This window comes from Protopterus annectens, chromosome 10.part0, assembly GCF_019279795.1.
Source record: "Protopterus annectens isolate FY-2018-M chromosome 10.part0, PAN1.0, whole genome shotgun sequence".
Lineage (NCBI taxonomy): Eukaryota > Metazoa > Chordata > Ceratodontiformes > Protopteridae > Protopterus > Protopterus annectens.
In genome coordinates this window covers 111,979,711-111,998,987 of record NC_056744.1, presented here as the reverse complement: position 1 = coordinate 111,998,987, position 19,277 = coordinate 111,979,711, and positions in this window count along the sequence as shown.

The window sequence follows — 19,277 nt, the reverse complement described above, 5'->3', positions numbered from 1 at the left end:
CCACTGATAGTACATAAGATGGAGAAGTATGTTACCCCGGTTGTTCAATTTGTTCTTTCATAGACTAATGTCTCTCTGTGTAGACTGAGAATTTTTTGTACTTGAAAGTACTTTTGCCATACTTAATAGTGGATATACTATTTGAAATAATTATTTCTGAAGTATTTTATAAGACAGACAAAGGTTAGGGTTAGAGTCTTGGACTAACATAAGGAATTTAAGAATAAAACTCCAGTTATTCTTATGGAAGAACATTTTCATAACATAGACAATGGTGATGTCTTCAAACTTTGTTATTTCTTGTAATATATCAGGAGAAAGGAGAAGCCCTGTTTTCTAATGCAAAACAGCCTGTGTCATAGGAAAACATGGATGCTTCATATATTAATATATTTCTATTTTGTTTAATGCATTTATAATACTTTCATTTTTTTTAGGAATGGTTGAGTTATTCAGAATCTAATTCTTCCCTTCTTTTCGATGAATGTTTTGCTTTTATGTAACTGTGCAATGGGATTTTAGTTAGCTTATATTAATTGTCTAATTAAAGTAGATAGAAGACTGGTTACTTTGCTTTACTGTAAGAGAATATGTGGCTCTATGTAATTCATTTAACCAATATCAGGATTTGAAGTGCTAGTTTATTCATATTTGAAACAAAATTATCTTACTATACTGATTTTCTGATAATTTCCTGTGTACTAAAAGTTTAACATGTCTACAATTGTTTCTAAATCTTTACTGATAGGGTAATTTTTTTAATGCTGTGACCATTTATTTTATTATTGCATTTTTTTATAAAGTCTGATATTGCATTTGATGACCTTAAAGGTGGGGTAATTACTATTTCATCTAGTACATATTTTCTGTATGACCATTTTGGAGAACTTTAGCATCTTTTATTGAAGTAATTATATTATCAGTTCTTAGTCTTCATTTTGTTAGCTTTATCAAATTGTGCAGTTTTGCACCAGCAGAAAGTCATCATTGTCATCAGCATCTACCCCCTTTTCCCCATTTTCTAAATAGGGTTGGGGTATCATGTCAACTGTCATCATTTCTTTCTATTCAATGCCACTCTGTCAGCTTCTTCAACACTCATGCTTGACTGTCGCAGTTCTCTCACACAATCCATCTACCTGTGTGCTGGACACCCTCATTTCCTCATTTCATCTTCCTGTCCATCCCAAATCTTCTTCACCAGATTGTCTTCACACCACAGTAATCTGTTCTCTTTGACCTTTTGTACAATTGGAGCTACATTTGCTTCTGCTCTTATGTCCTCATTTCTTTATCTGTCCCACAGTATACATCCTATTGCTCATCTTAGGCACTTCATTTCCATCACCTCTATTTCCTCAGCTGTTCTGCTTTTACTGTCCAGGTTTCAGCAGCATACAGTAGTACTGGTCACACCACTGTTTTGTACACTTTACTTTTCAGCTTTATAGGCATTCTTCTGTCATACACTACCACTGACAATCTGTGCCAGTTGGCTGCAGGCCCTCCTATTCTAGGTTTGACCTCATCATTCAGACTTCCCTTCTCCTCAGCCTCCCCTCCCAGATACTTGAAGCTGTTAACTTATTCCACTATTTTTGCAAACACACAACAAATTAAGAACAACAAAAAAATGGAAGGTGGAAGACAGAGCTATAAACCAATACACTTTATTGTACAAATGTTTAGCACTTTCATCCTTGGTACTATAGGACTTCTTAAGAACACAATATTACAAAAACACAAACTATTTATACCCCCTCTACTCAAGCACAATTAGCGATCATTAAAATCAATTAATTACCATGGTGACAAACAAATTAACAAACTCCTTAAAGGAAAGAATCAGAACCATGAATGCTACTATACAATTAAGATAAAAATGTGTTCTTACTTATCTAAACACCGAAAAAATAACGATAATAGTAATAATAGTAATAATAATAATAATAATAATAATAATAATAATAATAATAATAATAATAATAATAATAAATAATTTATTAAATTAAAAAACATATAAATACTGCTAAAAGTTATTATGTGCATATATAACTCTTTATAGAAAAAAAAGCTGCTCTCAGCTTTAAAACACTTGATAATAAAGTGGTTTCATTCAACCCAGCATACACCATGACATTAGTCTTAAATTGCCACCTGAATTCTTGGAATTCCATGAAATCATCACCTGGCCCACCTCTCTGCCCAAGGTCAACCTGGTCTATTATTATAAATTTAAAACCATGAGTCGGATTCTTTTCCAGATGTTTGTATAGTGCATTCCCCAAAACTTTTTTCTTTATGTCATAAAGATCCTGGCAAACCCTCTTTCTTAGACTAAGTTTAGTCTTACCTATATAGAATGCACTGCAAACTGCAAACCCCATGTAAGGCCAGGTAAATAACCCCCTTGCTACCACAATAAAAAATTTCTTCCCAATATTAATCTGCCCATAGCCTTCCACAATGACAAAAGCATCCTTCATAATAAAAGGGCACTGGGCACAATTGCTGCATTTAATCATACATTCATTACCTGCCCATCTTACTGACCTTTCAAGCAACATCTTGACACATAAATCTTTTTTATAAGCAATAGCACGTTTTTTGCCTACAATTTCTATATACACCTGCTCAAGTCCAAATAATCTCTAATTTCTATGGATAATACCCTTAATATCAACAAAATATCATTGTTGTAAGTCAGAATAAGGGCCCACTTAAACAATCCAGCATCAGTGGTCAGTCAAGTAAAACCTGGAGTTTCTATACCTCTAGTGCCTAGTAAAGGTAGAAAATGATCACTCATTCTCTTTTGCTTAATCTCAGTCAGAATATCTACAACAAAGGTCCACAGATAACCCCTCAAACTATACATGCTTACCAGATTATCACATTCTAGCTGGAAGTCACAGTCTTCTGTAATCATCCTGGCCAATGTGACATATTGGCCTTTTACCAGGGCCTTCTATTGATAAATAGGGTGCATACTATCAAATTGGAAAAAGAGTTAGAATATCTGGGTTTACAAAAAATAGTTGATTCAAAAAATTTTTTCTTTATATTTTTCCTAATTGTAATGAAAATTAACCACATTTCCCTGAACATTCATGGTAAACCTCAAAAAGTCAGTGGTAGAATGTAAATAACCATAGAATTCCTGTAATCTTTTCATCCCAGCTATCCAAAACAAAATCATGTCATCCAAAAAGCATCCATAAAATACCCAGCTATCTTTAAACTCAGACCTTAGTACAAACTGAGCCTCCCAATAAGAGAGAACTACATTCACAAACATGGGGGCATATACTGCCCTCATATCCACACCCATCTTCTATCTAAATAGTTGGTTTTCAAACACTAAAAAAATATTTTCAAAGACCATACTCATAAATACTCTCAGATTACTAACTAAAATCTTGTCCAAGTTAGTAAAGAAACTCAAGTATTCTTAAAACCATTCAACCCCTAACTCAAGGGGAATGACCGAATATAAATCTTGAACATCTATTGTCACAAATACCAAGTCATCTCTGTACAAGTCTTTCAAAATCTCCATCAAGAAGTCCCATGAGTTTTTCAAAAGACAGATGTTGTTCTCAAAAATATTTTCAGTATGAAAATCAATGTATTTAGCCAGCCAAAAAGTTTTCAACGCCTTAGCGTCAACAATAGGGTACATCGGTGGGTCTAACAGATTTTTATGGATGTTTGGTATCCCAAATATGGTGGGGATCCAGGGGTTATGGACCATCAAAAACTCAAACTCATCCAAAGAAATCAAATTCTCAACTGTCATTTCATTCACTGTCAGGTCAATATTTCAATACCCTATATTCACTTCATTAATCGACACCTCTTCATAGGTATCTGAGTATGGAATACCCAACATTCTACCAATGTAGTCATTAGTGTCCATGACCACCAGGCCCCCATCTGACTTCATTAACCTAAGTTGTTTTGTTCTGGGCAATTTCTTTCCGTAAAATCCTTTCATCAAGGGACAAGTTATAGTGGATTCTCTTCCTAGAATTCCTTTTAAAATAATTTCTAAGCTCAGATTCATACAATCTTTCAAACAAAATGACAAATGGATGCAGTGGGGGTTAAATACACTCGGTATTTTAAGAACAGGCTTCACAGCACCATTTCTATTGTCAACCTTCCTAAAATAAAATGCACAATTTAGTTTCCTCGTGTTTTTAGTTTATTAAATTGTTTATTATTATTATTATTACTATCATTATTTTTTAGGTGTTTAGATTCTTAAAAACGCATTTTTTTATCTTAATTGTATAGTAGCATTCATGGTTCTGATTCTTTCCCTTAAGGAGTTTGTTAATTTGTTTGTCACCATGGTAATTAATTGATTTTAATGATCATTACTTGTGCTTATGTGGAGGGGGTATAAATAGTTTGTGTTTTTGTAATACTGTGTTCTGAAGAAGCCCTATAGTACCAAGGATGAAAGCGCTAAATGTTTGTACAATAAAGTGTATTGGTTTTCGGCTTGGTCTTTCACCTTCCATTTTTTTTGTTGTTCTTAGTTTGTTCCACTATTTTCCATTCTATCTCAATTCTCATCTTCTGAATTCCCCCATTTGTTGCCATTACAACTGTCTTATCTGTACTCAGTTTCATCCCATGTGCCTTCAGTTTTGCATTTTGAACTTGCGGCAAAAAATTATAAAAATGAACTAGTCCCACTACAGAAACCTGGGGGACACTAGTAATAAAAAAGTATCAACTGTCAACTGCAATTGTATATTTTAGAACCGAGGCTCACATTCTAAAGGTATGTATACTGGATCAAAAGACACTGAAAACTTTAGAAGTAGTATTGGTATACTGACAACTGTAAGAGGACTACATTTTTTTTTTATTCAAAGAATATTAGTTCCAGCTTAATGCTTTAATGGGATTAAGTTACTAAGAGCTATCAAAGTTAGAATCCAGCATTCATAAAATGCAATGCAGGCCTGTGGAGGTTAATGTGGTATAAGGTTTTCAGACAATGTTGTTGTGATAGCTGCCTTAAAAATTAGAGTAAACATTTAGATGTTTTGGCTGAAGGTGTTTCAAAATTGAGGTCTTGAGTAAATGTCTGTGATTGAAAATGCACTTTAAGTTGAAGATGAAATGTTCTATTATTAGCTGGTTGTATAATAAAGGGAATTAAGGCAATGAGCAGCTAACAATCATCATCCTATAGTTGTAGGTTTGATTCCCCCACTCTCTAATTTCTACTTATATACTTTGGTTCAGCAAGTCATGTAATCAGATAAGAATTCCTGGAAAGAAGCAACTCTTAATAAAGCTATCAAAGTCACTGTTTGCCTTTAACAGTTGAAAAGACAGTACAGGCAAAAATATTAAAACTTATCAACTTTATAATCGTGCAGTTTCATGGTAATGTACAGATTTAATGTTTTTTTTTACATGTATGTAAATATTATCTCACCACTTGTACTTCCCAAAACTTAGGTATAGTTCTTAACATAATTATTTTAAAAAAATCTCACTAGGAAAAGTATAAAAAGTAAAATTAATTTGTACTCTTTTTTGCAGACACTGTTGTTCTTACTTTCAGGAGCTGCATATTTATTTTATTTGTTTGTTAACTTTACAGCACTGCCCTGTGAGAGCATAGTCTAGTTAAGTGACTTGTTCAGAGTAAACTGGCAGACAAAGGGATTCAAACTCTGGATTACAGGATAAAGCTTGCTAGTAGCTCTTAACCTTAATTCTCTACACTAAACTGCCAGACCAGACTGAATGGTATATTCTTACATGGAAATCCAACTGAAATTAGTGTATTTGAAAGCCACACATACTGACAGGATAATTTTGGTTAGAAGTAATGGACATGAGGACCTGTTACAAAGGGAAAATAAATATTTCTCAAGGACTAGAATTCTGATTTCAGAGCTTCTAGACAAACTTGGTTATCGCACATGGTTTTGAACACATAAGCCTAACTATACTTTTCATAAAATTGTACATCTTGTATATAGATATAGTGTTTGAAAGATGAAAAAAGGTTTAAAATTCATACTACTGTGAAATAGATTATTTCTAAAGGTGACATCCGCAGCACACACACTTATGTGCACGCTCATGAACAAAGTCAGACACATATCTACTTCAAACATCATCTTCAACTCATTTTTCCACTAAGTTCAGAAGCATGCTATGAAGAATTTTGTCTGGCAGTTAGCATACAGGACTAAAGCTCCAAATTATTAATGATCTACTTCCTGTTGCCAGGGATGCACGGTTTGATTCCTGCTACCTCCACGTCACCCTACGTCAGTTGAACAGATAGTGCTCCTAGGTTGCCACTTGAGCCCATTGGGTTTACCTTGTTAATAAATGCAAATATGATAAAAATTAGTTATGTTTGTGGCAATCCTTATGAAAAATAATCTAATTTCTCAACAGTACAGTCCCTTGCTAATTCCACTGTCTGGAAATAAGAGTATGTCAACTGAGGTATGCTAACAGAAAAAAAAAACAAGCTCAAATGAGCATCTTCTAAAATGTGCTGAAATAAATATTTTCTCGGAGCCTCTACTAACCCGTTTTAATCCCTGTTTAATAATCTATTTCCTGAACTTAGTGTCACAGTGAAAGTGACAACTTGACAGGACAGGCAGGGTGATAGACTTTACAGCAGGAAAAAATGTGTGCATTTATAAACGTTGATGGGTCCTTTTTATCCCTAAAGGAAGCAGTATGCTTTCACAACACTTCTAATTAACTGGATTTAAAAAAAAAAATCTTCACTGGGAAACTGAAAAACAGTACCTTAGCAACATAGCAGTGGTAACAGAAAATATATGGATTTTTCTACAGAAGACCTTGTGATCAAATGCTCATAAATGATTCACAGGGAAATTATTTAAAGCATGTAGAGTCTTGTAAGGCTAGAAGCATGCATGTTTCTATCAAAAAAATCTCTAAATGTAATGGCATTAATTCTGTTAATAAAAGGGAGAAGACAATAGATGAATAATTATCTCAAACATGCCACAGCACAGTTATGCTTTAAGGTCCTGCATATTGTTATTCTCCTCGACTTAAAATCTGTTAAAAATACTATAGTGCTTTCCTCCATTACTTTCTGAAATCTGTACTTGGCAGAAACCACTGAAAATGTTGTACATATCTGTATAGCACAGAGGTCTGTGAGGTAGGTGTGACCTGAAAATTAGAATTAAATGTCATGCTGACTGTATAATTTGCTGTGGCTAAAGGAATGCCCCTTCCCACATGGAGTTGATAGGCTTTGTCCTCGTATTCACGTGGTGTAGCTACATGGATAAAACTTATTAAAAGAAAAAGTCTCTGACATTTTGTCGTCTCCTCCAAAACATGCTCATCTATGTCACCTACATAAAAGCTAAAACTGGCTCTTCCTAGGCCGTGACCACATTTTATATACTGCTTCATTGTCAAACTGATCAGTGTTGTTAACCTTCCTGGCTTACAGACATGGAACTATCCAAGACTGCATATGTTCAATGATTTGTTTAGATTCCCAGTTCCTAAAATAGTGAAGTGTGTGGTGATAGGCATTTGCTGTCTGGTCGGCACAGCTGTTCGGCTGTTTCCTTACCCATGTTCATTGTATCCCTTCTGGGATGTGTTGAGGTTAGTATGATACCGTGACTGTAACTAATACCTTCTACTTAAAAGTGATTCTGTTTATCAGTGCAATCTGCTCTTAACTTAGATACTCCCTTGTGTCTAGCTTTTGATTAACTGATTGTTTACTCTGCAGTTGGCTGTTGCCTCGCTTTATTCTTAAGCTCTTCTCATTCTTATTATTTTATGTAAATCTTCCAGTATTGCTCTTAGACCCTTTGCAGTTTCACAGGTTGTACCTTACATGGGCACAGAGATGCTTATCTGGTTTGCATTAGTCTAATAAATAAGTCAGGAAAGCAAACAACCAGAGCCATCTCACTGAACCACTGACATACATTACAAATGTGTAAAAGAAATTAAAACTGCTGACATGACAGGATGACGGGTCTGGGTCTGGCATGCCTATCTAGTTGGGTAGTTTGCTCTGTTCAAGCTGCCATCATTTTCTCAAGCAGAGGTGTAGCAAGCGATTTATGTTTTGTACTCACAAGCTGTTAGGTAGCGTTGTCGCCTCACAGTAAGATGCTGTCCGGTTCGATTCTCAGCTAGAGCATCTTCTGCATGGAGACATGTGTGAATGGGCGTACCTTCGTTGAAGATTGTGCATCAGGCCTGGCAAGCCGGTACGTAAAAATCAACTGCCAATCATTAGCGGACCGGAGTTCCGCTGTGGCGACCCCTAACTGGGAAAAGCCAAAAGACACAAACAAACTCACAAGCTGTTAGTGCTATTCCCCTTGGACACCTATCCTTAAAATGGACACATCTCTTAAAATGCTGCACCCAAGCATTTAATAAATGTAAGTAGAATTTTCAGCTGTTCCCCCCAAAAACTATCAAAGATATTGTGTTTAGATTAGCAAAATTACACCTATTGTTAGAGGCATTCATTTAGACAGTTGTTTACCTAATATGACATGAAAAAAGCCATACTGATATAATGCATATAACAAAATGTATTCAGTACAGTACAAAAAGTATGCCTGGCTACATCCTTGCTCTCAAGATCCACTTTCATTCTGTAGAGCTAACACCCCATCATCCTAAAGTGAGCCTACTGTCTCTCAGGCGTTTGTGTACTTCATAGCTCTCAACCTTTTAGAGCAAGAAATCTGGACAAAGCTATAAATAAAAGTGGGACAGATGCCCTAAAAGAGGGACAATTTTTAAATATTGCTCTTACAAACTTAGAAATTTGATAGAATAACAGGTTTTGCATTAGTATAAATTTTCTGAAGGGTATGAAGTCTGAAACTCAAATGTCTGTCATTATTTTCTAATTTCAATCTTAAATGATTTGCCACTAATTTGCCAGAAAAACACAATTTTATGAAAAATGGACCAAAAATATGAAGCAAAAATCTGGACATTCTGTGAAAATCTGTACAGTTGAGAAAAAAAGTTGCAGACTCCAAATCTGACCTCAAAGCAGTGACAAGTGGAGTACCACAGGGTCCCGTCCTGGGACCTCTCCTGTTTGATATCTACTTCTCTGAAGTACAGGCTAACACAGAAGGCCATTGGCTAATGAAGTTCGCAGATGACTGCAAATTAGGAGCCATAATCAAGTCCCCAAATTATGTGGACATCCTATAGAAGGGCCTCACTGAGACAGATGCCTGGTGTCAGAGCCATGGCCTCAAGCTCAATGCCAAAAAATGCAGTGTCATCCCCTTTGGTAAAAACTCTGTACCCATGAACTACCACATAGGCAGCAATCTACTTAACACCGAATGTGTGATAAGAGACCTTGGGACCCAGGTGGACAGTAGTGTCTCCTTTGATAGTCACATCGCCACAGTAGTCAGGAAGTCCTTCTACGTGCCACACTTCATCATAAAAGGGTTCTTATCCAGGAAAAATGAGGTCATTGTTCCTCTCTACTCGTCACTCATTAGACCCATTATAGAGTACAACGCCCCTTTTGGAATGTACCTCACAAGACATCTGCAGCAGCTGGAAAGGCCACAGAAGTACCTCACAAAGAGGATTACTGGCCTCAAACAAATGCCCTACACTGACCACCTCAACAAACTCCAGCTTTACTCCATAGCATATCGTCTACTCCGAGGTGATCTATGCTTAACATATAAAGATATGTCAAACGCAGAGCTGTTGGACATGGTACACCTAAAGAAATCCCAATCCCTCCGAGCTACAAACTCTAGGGACCTAAACCTTATCACCACAATAAACAGGACACACTGGAGGGATAGATTCCTGTCCCAGAGACTTCCTATACTCTGGAACAAGCTACCCATCTATGTCAAGCAAAGTTCTTCATTAGCGCTCTTCAAGAAAAATCTTGATGAGATGATGGGAAATAGGAAATACACCACGGGGATCACTTCTGTGTCTCTGCTGGACAGTGGCACAGGAAAATAACTTTCTTGGGTGGCGTAAGCTATGGAACCTTGCTGGCTAGGCTTATGTAGGCCCTTGGGCCGATAGCCTAGTACCTACCTATGAACCTATATACTACTTTGCACTTTCTTTAAAGTAATTTGTTCTATTGATCTACAACACTCTAAGCAAAATAACGTCACTTGACCTCTTTTGTTTCCCTTCCTCCCACCAACTTCAGTTAATTTCTTCTTGACTAAGCCTTAAAGTGAGACTGCTACCTCAAAGCATAAACTGTGTAGGATGGTTTTGAAAACTATATACACGTTGGTAACCTTTCTGAACTCAGAGTCAGACATTATACAGTGCAGCACGGTGCTCTGGCATGATGATGTGCAGCACTGCATCAGGCTGGCTCCAGGGCCATGGTGTGTGCTAATGAGGCAGCTCCGGGGACAGGCACATGTTGATTAGCCATATGCTTTCTCTCCCAGAACTGCCTCCCAGAAGGTATCTACACGCTGAGAGATTCATGGAATCACTAAGATGTGTAGATCAGCACTGCCAGCTCTACCATTTCATGGTAGTGAATGTGGGCAAAAGGCTGTGTTCATCCATCATGGCAGAGGTAAGGACTGGTGCATTTAGTGGAAAGGTAAAGTCAAGAGATGAGTGAGTGTATGTGAAAGGTGAGTGAATGTGTGTCTACCTGGGAGATAGCGGTAGGTGAGTTAGTGAGCAAGATTAGTTAACTATGTGCATGCGTGTGTGTAAATAGATGAATGGATGACAATCTGAGTGAGATTGGGTGGTTAGGGAACTGTGTATGTGTCTTTGATATGCCTGTGTGTGTGTGTGGATGTGTATGTGTGTGTGTGTGTGTGTGTGTGTGTGTGTGTGTGTGTGTGTGTGTGTGTGTGCACACATGCGCGCGTATGTGCGTGTGTATAGTCTACAATATTGGGTGGTGGGACCACTACCAACAGGGATACTACACTTATAATACACTTGTGCTGTAACTGTACCTTTACCAGGATAGGGAACAGTGAGTGGGGTACAACTATCTACAAGGCGCACTACAGTTGTGCCGCAATGGCACCTAAACCAATACAAGGATTGGGAGGTGGTGGAACTACTAGCTGCTCTGGATACTACACTTGTGCCTTAATGTCACTTAAATAGGAGACGAAAGCGCTTAATCGACCTTTGCTTTTGGATGTGGTTTGTTATTTTTATACAATAAAAGTGTTCGCTACTTCTTCGAGTGGTTTGCCTGCATTTATTGGAAATAGGATAACCTTCATTGTGCCGGAGACCCTTGTGGATTATGTCACTTAAAATGGAACAAGGATCTGGGAAACCACTAGACACCAGAAATATGACTTGCAACATAGGACCACATCTTTCCATGATGGCCTAGGTTCAAAAGAAGATATACTGGAAGGGCTGACAACACAGGGACAAGTACAGGAACTGTGTGTGTGTGTGTGTGTGTGTGTGTGTGTGTGTGTGTGTGTGTGTGTGTGTGTGTGTGTGTGTGTGTGTGTGTGTGTGTGCGTGTGTGTTTGAATGTGTGCTTTTGTCTATGGGAGAGTGACTGGTGGGTGGGTTTCTACAAACATGGAAGGATGGCTGATTTATTATTTTGTTTATTGGACTATTAACTCTTCTTGCATACAACATGCTCTGGCTTATTCTTTCCCTGCTTTACACTGCAAGCAAGAATTTCTGCCAAGAGCGATTTCTTTCTAATGCTAAGGAAATGTCTCACAGGGATACGCTAATCATTTTCAGTGTACAGCAAAATGTTGCTAGGTATGAAAGATACCAACCTTCATTACATCAAATTTGGCAATATATGTCTGCTGTCTAGAAAACCAAAATTATTTGTGTCAAGTGTTTATGCAAAAATGGATGTCGAAATTGCTGGCATTCAGCTGTGAAACAAAGTACTTGGTTTCCAAAACAAAAGAAAGACAAGAATAATGATATCTGGTTGTCTTCTCAGCTATAAATTATCAGCTGCATCAAATACAAATTATCTTGCTCTGTTAAATACCATTTATCCTTTCTACCGTAACAGGTGTACATTTACACAAGAGAGAACTGTTTTTTCCCCACAGGTATAACACATGTAGAAGCAGTGTTTATAATTATACTGGAAAATGATGATACAGTTTTACATGTTTCAATGGCTGGAAGAGAAAACTCAACTGATGTCTACTCTGGGTTTACCCTAGGTATAGCTAGTTGCATAAACATTAATAAATACACAAGATTACTAACGAGTGCTTCAGTGTGTTGCTTTACTTGCTACATGCACATTGAGTGGCAAGCCCAACCATTTTATATGTACACATAGCAATTATTTATATACAACACTTCTCCTCATTTTCATATGGATTTAGGGAACAACAGTTTTACAAAGAGGCAATGTTTAGTATCAGCTTGTTTATATTAATTCTTCGAAGGGCTCTACTTCTCTACTTTGAGATGGAATTATTCTGCCCCAGAAACAGCCTACAATGACAGAAGAAGAGGAGACCACCCTAAAAGAAGTAAGAACAGCACTAAGGAAGATGAAGTCAGGGAAAGCAGAAAGCTCAGATGAGGTCACAGCAGATATGATAAAGATGCTGGGGGATATAGGGGAGAAATGGCTCCTGAGGGTACTAATAGCAGTGTGGAGAGAAAGGCATATCTCAGATGACTGGAGACCATGCATACTTGTGCCAGTGTACAAGAACAAAGGGAACATCCACAACTGGGGCAGTACAGAGGCATCAAACTTCTATCACATTGCATGAAAGTTCTGGAGAAGGTTATTGATAAACGGACACGCAGAGTAGTAGAATGTAAGATGGGTGATGAGCAGTTTGGATGCAGATCAGGATCCAGCACAATTGACCCGATGTTTGCATTGAGACAGATACTTGAGAAGAAGCTAGAGATGAGGAGAGAGTCCAACCGGGCATTCCTAGACCTGGAGAAAGCATATGACAAGGTCCCAAGAAAGCTGACCTGGGCAGTACAGCGGTGGAATGAAATCTCAGAAACACTGATAGAATTAGTGCAGTCTATGTACAAGGACCCAATAACTCAAGTACAAACAGTGTTCGGCCTCACAGAGGTGTTCCCAGTGGGTGTGGGTGTACATCAGGGTTCAGCTCTGAGCCCACTGCTGTTCATACTGGTGATGGACTACATTAGCAAACAGGTTGGAGGGGATGGATCAACAAAGCTGCTGTATGCAGATGATGTGGCAGTGCAAGCAGACTCTGAGCTAGAACTTCAGCAAAGGATAGGCGAATGGAATGCAAATCTGAAGGCACATGGGATGAAACTAAGCACAGATAAGATGGTGGTAATGGCAGCAAATTGGGGAAATCAGAAGAAGCTGAGAACAGAGATAGAAGGGAAGATAGTGGAACAGGTAAACAGCTTCAGCTATCTGGGAGGGGTATTTGAGGAGAAGGGTAGTCTGAATGAAGAGGTCAAAGCTAGAATCAGAGGGGATGCAGCCAACTGGCATAGAGTATCAGGTGTAGTCTATTACAGAAGAATGTCAAAGAAGCTGAAAAGTAAGGTATACAAGACAATGCAACCAGTACTACTGTATAGTACAGAAACCTGGGCAGTAAAGGCAGAACAGCTGAAGAAGCTAGAGATGATGTAAATGAAGTGCCTGAGAAAGGTGATAGGATCCACACTGTGGGACAGACAAAGAAATGATGACATAAAAGCAGAAGCCAAAGTAGCTCCAATTGTAGAAAAGATCAAGGAGAACAGATTACGGTGATTTGGGCACATGTGTAGAAAAGCTGAAGACAATCTGGTGAGGAAGATTTGGGACAGACAGGAAGAAGGTAAGAGGAAGCGAGGATGTACAGCAAAGAGGTGGATGAATTGTGTGAAAGAATTTATGCAACAGTCAGGCATGAGAGTTGAAGAAGGCAGGAGTGTGGCACTGAATCGAGAGAGTTGACGAGAGTTAGCACAATACCCTGACCCCATGTAGAAAAATGGGAAAAGAGGGGGTTATGATGATGAATCACCACCATTATTTATTCCTATATGAATGTCACTTCAGTTTCTGGAATAACACATAGGCATGCTCAAAAGTATAATTTTACTAATAATGGCTCCCTATTGAAATATTGGCGCTCAAAATGCCGAGTGCTGACAAGCCGAAGAAAAAAAGACTGAATATTCAAGAGAGACTCTTAAACATTGCTCTTCTCCTTTAACTTTCTTTTTTGCAGGGGGGATGCCCCCATGCACCATCCCCCTGACGTGAGGGGCAAGCCTCCATACCCACAAACATATATATACCTTTTCTCTGAGATCACCATACCTCAGAGAAAAGGTAATATTCTAAGACATGGCTATCTCTGATTTTGTATTGTAATCCATTTCTTAGCCATTCAGTCTCTGGTTTCAGGACTCACTCTAGTGGGTACCAACATTTCAAATGGTTACCACTAAGGAACTACTAATAATACTTATTTCTAATTATCCACTTTAATAGCAGATGTAAATCTTGTCTAACAAAGCAATAGTTCCTCTCATAGTTTCAGCCTTGAAGGGGCACTTTTCGGGTACTGAAGGTAGCATCTCAGTGACTTCATTGTGCCAGGATTAATGACCCAGATATTTCCCTTGGTGGTTTCACTAGCCCCAAGTGCTATGAAATTAGCACTCTTTTACACATAAGGCATAGATCATTGGTCTGCTATTACTCCCTGGTAAATTATGTGGTTGTCATTCCTTTTAGGGTTTGAATATGATTATTCATGCCTCTCATGATACAGATATGATTGGCAACCTTCCCCTGAAAATCATCATTATCAACATCATCTTGGCAAACCATCTCTCTTGGGGTAGGTATATAGTTAGTGGGTTGGTCCGATAAATGTCTCAGGCTATGGGTAGGATTGGTTTCTGGGTGGTGACAATGACCAATCCTATGCGCTTAGTATGCTTATAATCCAGTTCTCTAATGTTCACTTTTGGGTCATCTAGTTTCATTACTTCTTAACAGATTTGCATATGCATTACTTTGACTTTAGCATATCACATTGCATATGCTTTCCTGTTGTGAGTAGTTTATTTAGCCTGCTGTTTAGGTGCATTTAATATTTTAACTCCACTATAACCCTACTTTCCACTTCACCAGTTCCACTTGACTCTTGAATGCTTCAGTGGATTCCCAGCCTACCACCCCTTCTGCTATTCCATTCCATGGGTCCACAACTCTCTCAGTGAAGAAGTGCAGATTCACAGCATAATTATTTCCTACAATATGATGCTTCTGGTCCATCCTGCCTGCTTCTCTGAGCCCTTGTATGTGTGTTTCTCTTTATATATTCCCAGCATGACTGCATGCATCAAGTTGCATCACATCTGTATGGGGCGACCTTCAGATCCTCTAGGTTCTGAATATACCTTTATTCTTGACTCCTTTCAGCACGCTGATGACATTCTCCTTGAACTGTCTCCATCAGAAGTCACTGTACTCAGAGGAGGACTGGGATCCTGAAGACTAAGCTGTCCTTGCCCTTTCATTCTGTTTGTGGTTGTCCAGTCTAGGTGCAGTCAGGACCCATAGATACTTTTACTGGTAGACTACCATTAGGTGCATTTCCGTTCCTGATAATTCACTCTAGAGTTGTTGTGACCCAGGTGTAATACTCTTCATGTGAGTGTAGTGACATCTTTCCCTTCACTTGGTCAGTCTTTCCAACTGCTCTTCCCCTCCACATTTTCAACTGCTGCACTTTTCTTTTGCATCACCAGCTGAGAAGTTGATTTAATTCATGCTCCCTTACATGTATGTGAAACAAGCCAGCTGAAGAGTACTGAACTCTGGACCATTTCCTGTAGTATTCTACTAACCACTTCTCTTATTCCTGACATCATCCCCATAATCAGAACTCTCTGTGCTAAACCTTTGGTCATGAAGCAGTTTGCAGTTTCAGTCCTTGTCTTAGTCCCAGAGCCTGCAGTTTTCCAAGCAGGAGCCAGTGCTGAATTGAGTCAAAACCCTTGGTGAAGTTCAGATGGATGGCATCTATTCATAAGGCTCATCAAAGTCTCCTATAACTCAGTCATATACGTAAAAGAGGTTTCACTTACAGTGCCTTCTTGTCAATTAATTCCTGTTGGTTGTGCTTTTCTTTAAAAGTAAGCAGCCTCTCCCTCAGGGGTCTTTCAATGACACTATCTACAACTATTGTTAGACTAATGGATTTATAGATCTCCAGTTGTTTCCTGCTTCATCCTTTGTACAGAACTATCATTATTATCAGTTTCCTTGCCCTTAAGTTACTTCATTGTGGTTAGTGCTTTGCTGAACATCTCTAGCTAGGGATCCACAAGCACAGTGGGCAGATTCTTGAGGAACCTCTGAGTTGGTACATCCGTTCCCTTTCTCTTTGCCTCATTTAGTAAATAAATGTTTCTCTCTACCTTCTCCCTGTCTTTTAGTGTCTTTGCACTACTCTCCTCTTTGCCCTAACTCCCTCCCAGCATGGTGCCCTTTCCTTTTTAAAGACTGAGGTAAAGTATTCATTCAGTGCATTTTAGCCTACCATTATCTCACTCCCATACTTGCTCAGGTGGGTCAGTTCAGCCTCTCCCCTTCCCCTTTCTATTATGTTCTTAAAAATCCTTTTCTGCCTTTCTTGGCCCATTTTCCTAACTGCCCCTTGACTCGCACCTTAGCTCTACTTACCTCCTTTGTTGTTCTTTTATGTTCTTCTACTATATTTCCTCTTTCCAGATGCCCAGTTGACATTTATCACACCTATAGTCTCTGGTCATTAATTTCTGACCACTCTTGATTTTCTGGTGTTAAGCTTGTATGATTTATTATCTGTCCTGTAGTGAAGTTTGATGTGAAGAGTGTCATTATCGGTGCATTATTGGACAGACATAAAGAAAACTATTGGTCGGTTTTACAAGGACTTTTTATAAGGGTATATAGCTTTTATTACTTCCTTGAACATTTATTCAAATATTCACATTTTTCATGGTCAGGTGGTTATATATGATCACAATTCCATTTTATTCAAAGAATGAATTGAATTCACTTTATGTGAACTACAACATTTTTGAGGCCAGAATGCCTCCATCAGAGCCTCTACATTCTCCTGTCATCTATGCAGTCTGCTTTTGTCACTCTTGTGCCCACAGCACAAAAAACTTGTCTTTAACAAAGCTTGTCATATTTTTATATCCTTAACCCATACCCTGTTAAACTAGTAAATCTCTTCCTGAAATACTCGGGTGCTTTTTTACATCCCCCCCATCATCAGTGTAACAGCTTTGCAACAGTATGCATTAGGAACACCTTGGATTATTTGGTCAACACTTGCTGCTAAATAAGTAAGCCCAGATGCCACTCTGGAAATTAACCATTCATCCTAGAAATTTCCCACTGTGTATTGACTGCCAGTAATGCCTTTGAAAAAATCCATTTCCATCTGTATATGCATCTGTTTCATGCTGCTTTTTACAAGGGGTACAAATATGTAGGAATCCTGTCAGAAGTTTGAGGACTGTAATTCTGAAACCAAAAAGTTATGCATTTTGTTCCCTTCCTCCAAGGTACAGCAACTTCAGAGCCAGTATATTTTAAAGTTGGGGATGCAACCCCCATTCAAATTGGTTGTACAAGCTATTCTTTTCACAATTTTGGAACTTCCAACTGTTGTCAATTAACATCTGATAGGGAGGCAGGTTATATCTTTTGTCCATGGTAGTGGATGTTGTGCATTCTTTAGCAGTGGAGTTACACTGACTTTGAAGTCCCGTTATACATTATGAACCTCGGATCTAACACTGGCTTTGAAGTCCGCAGTTATACATTATGAACCTCTAATCTATTTCTCTTGGATTGTGGTACTGTGGTACAGTGGTGGTGGCACACTCACTGGGCTATACTTTGAACAATATTGAAGCAGGCTGTAACCTCTGCAACTGATTTTCATAAGGTACTACTGTGGCTTCACAGAAGTTTTTTGAACATGCACTTTGTTCTAGTTCATTTCTCGTCTGAATGCCCTTCATTTCTTCGTGTCCTTACTAAAATATTTAACATTTGCCTGTGGTGATAGCTGTTTATCACAAGCAGGTTTGGTGCTATCTTTAGTTGACATCTGTAGCTTCTTCACAAGGTGTCAGTCTTAAGCAAAGTGCTTTTATCTATTCTTTCCCACCTTTTGTGTCACATGCAGCTGTACATCTGCTGCAAATGAGAACAACAGTGAATGCAAAAATAATCTTTTTTTTTAATTTCTTTATTAATCTTGCTACATCTCAATGCAGGAACATTTTTATAATCACATTGCATAATTCACATCCAATATAATTAATAAATAAATAATATCATTTTCTTGCAGTTCATAAACTAAATAACTCCAGTCATTAATTATCATACCACTTCACCTTGATACTGCCTCCATATTGTTTCATTTCTATTACAATGCTCAGCATTGTCTCTTTAATATGTCATTTGGCAGGCATTTTCCTTGAAGATGATGCACAAGTACAGACAGTCATATCTGTAATGCTTCTGTTCTACATCTTCCAAGCCCTTTGCAGTGCACGTGCAAACATGGCTGAATATATTGCCATTAGACAAGCTAATACTGCAAATTGTAGATTGTCTACCCTATTTCACCTGTTCTTTAACTTGTATTACTTCATCAATGTCCCTTCTATCGTCTTGTTAAGATGTGTTCTATTTGTAACCCCAGCAAAATCTGAAAATGACATTCCTAAAAGAGACAAACAAAATACAACACTGAAATAACTCTAACATTCCACTTGTTTTCCACATTTACACTAATCCATTTATGACAGTGTGTCTGTCCATTATGCCACCAGGTCAGTCCATCAGAATAATTAAAAGGATAACCATGTATCATGCATATATTTGATTATATAAGCATATATCATTATAACACAAATTCAAACCTTAGAAAATAGGAAAAAAGACTCAACCAACTAAACCTGAATTGCATTGAATAATGCCACACACATACAAAGCAACAAAATTACTTTTTTTCCAGCATGAAAGCCCCCTGTGTCTCCATGTGTGGGCAAGTCTTCCACACTTCCTGAACCTATATATCTACTAACTTCACTATTACAGAAACACAACCAGCAGAAAAACTTCCCATGCATAAAAATTACTGCTGGCATATAGTCAGACACTGCAATGGTAGTACATTCCCAAACCAAACACTGACTAAATACAAATACCATCCTACCTCATTCAT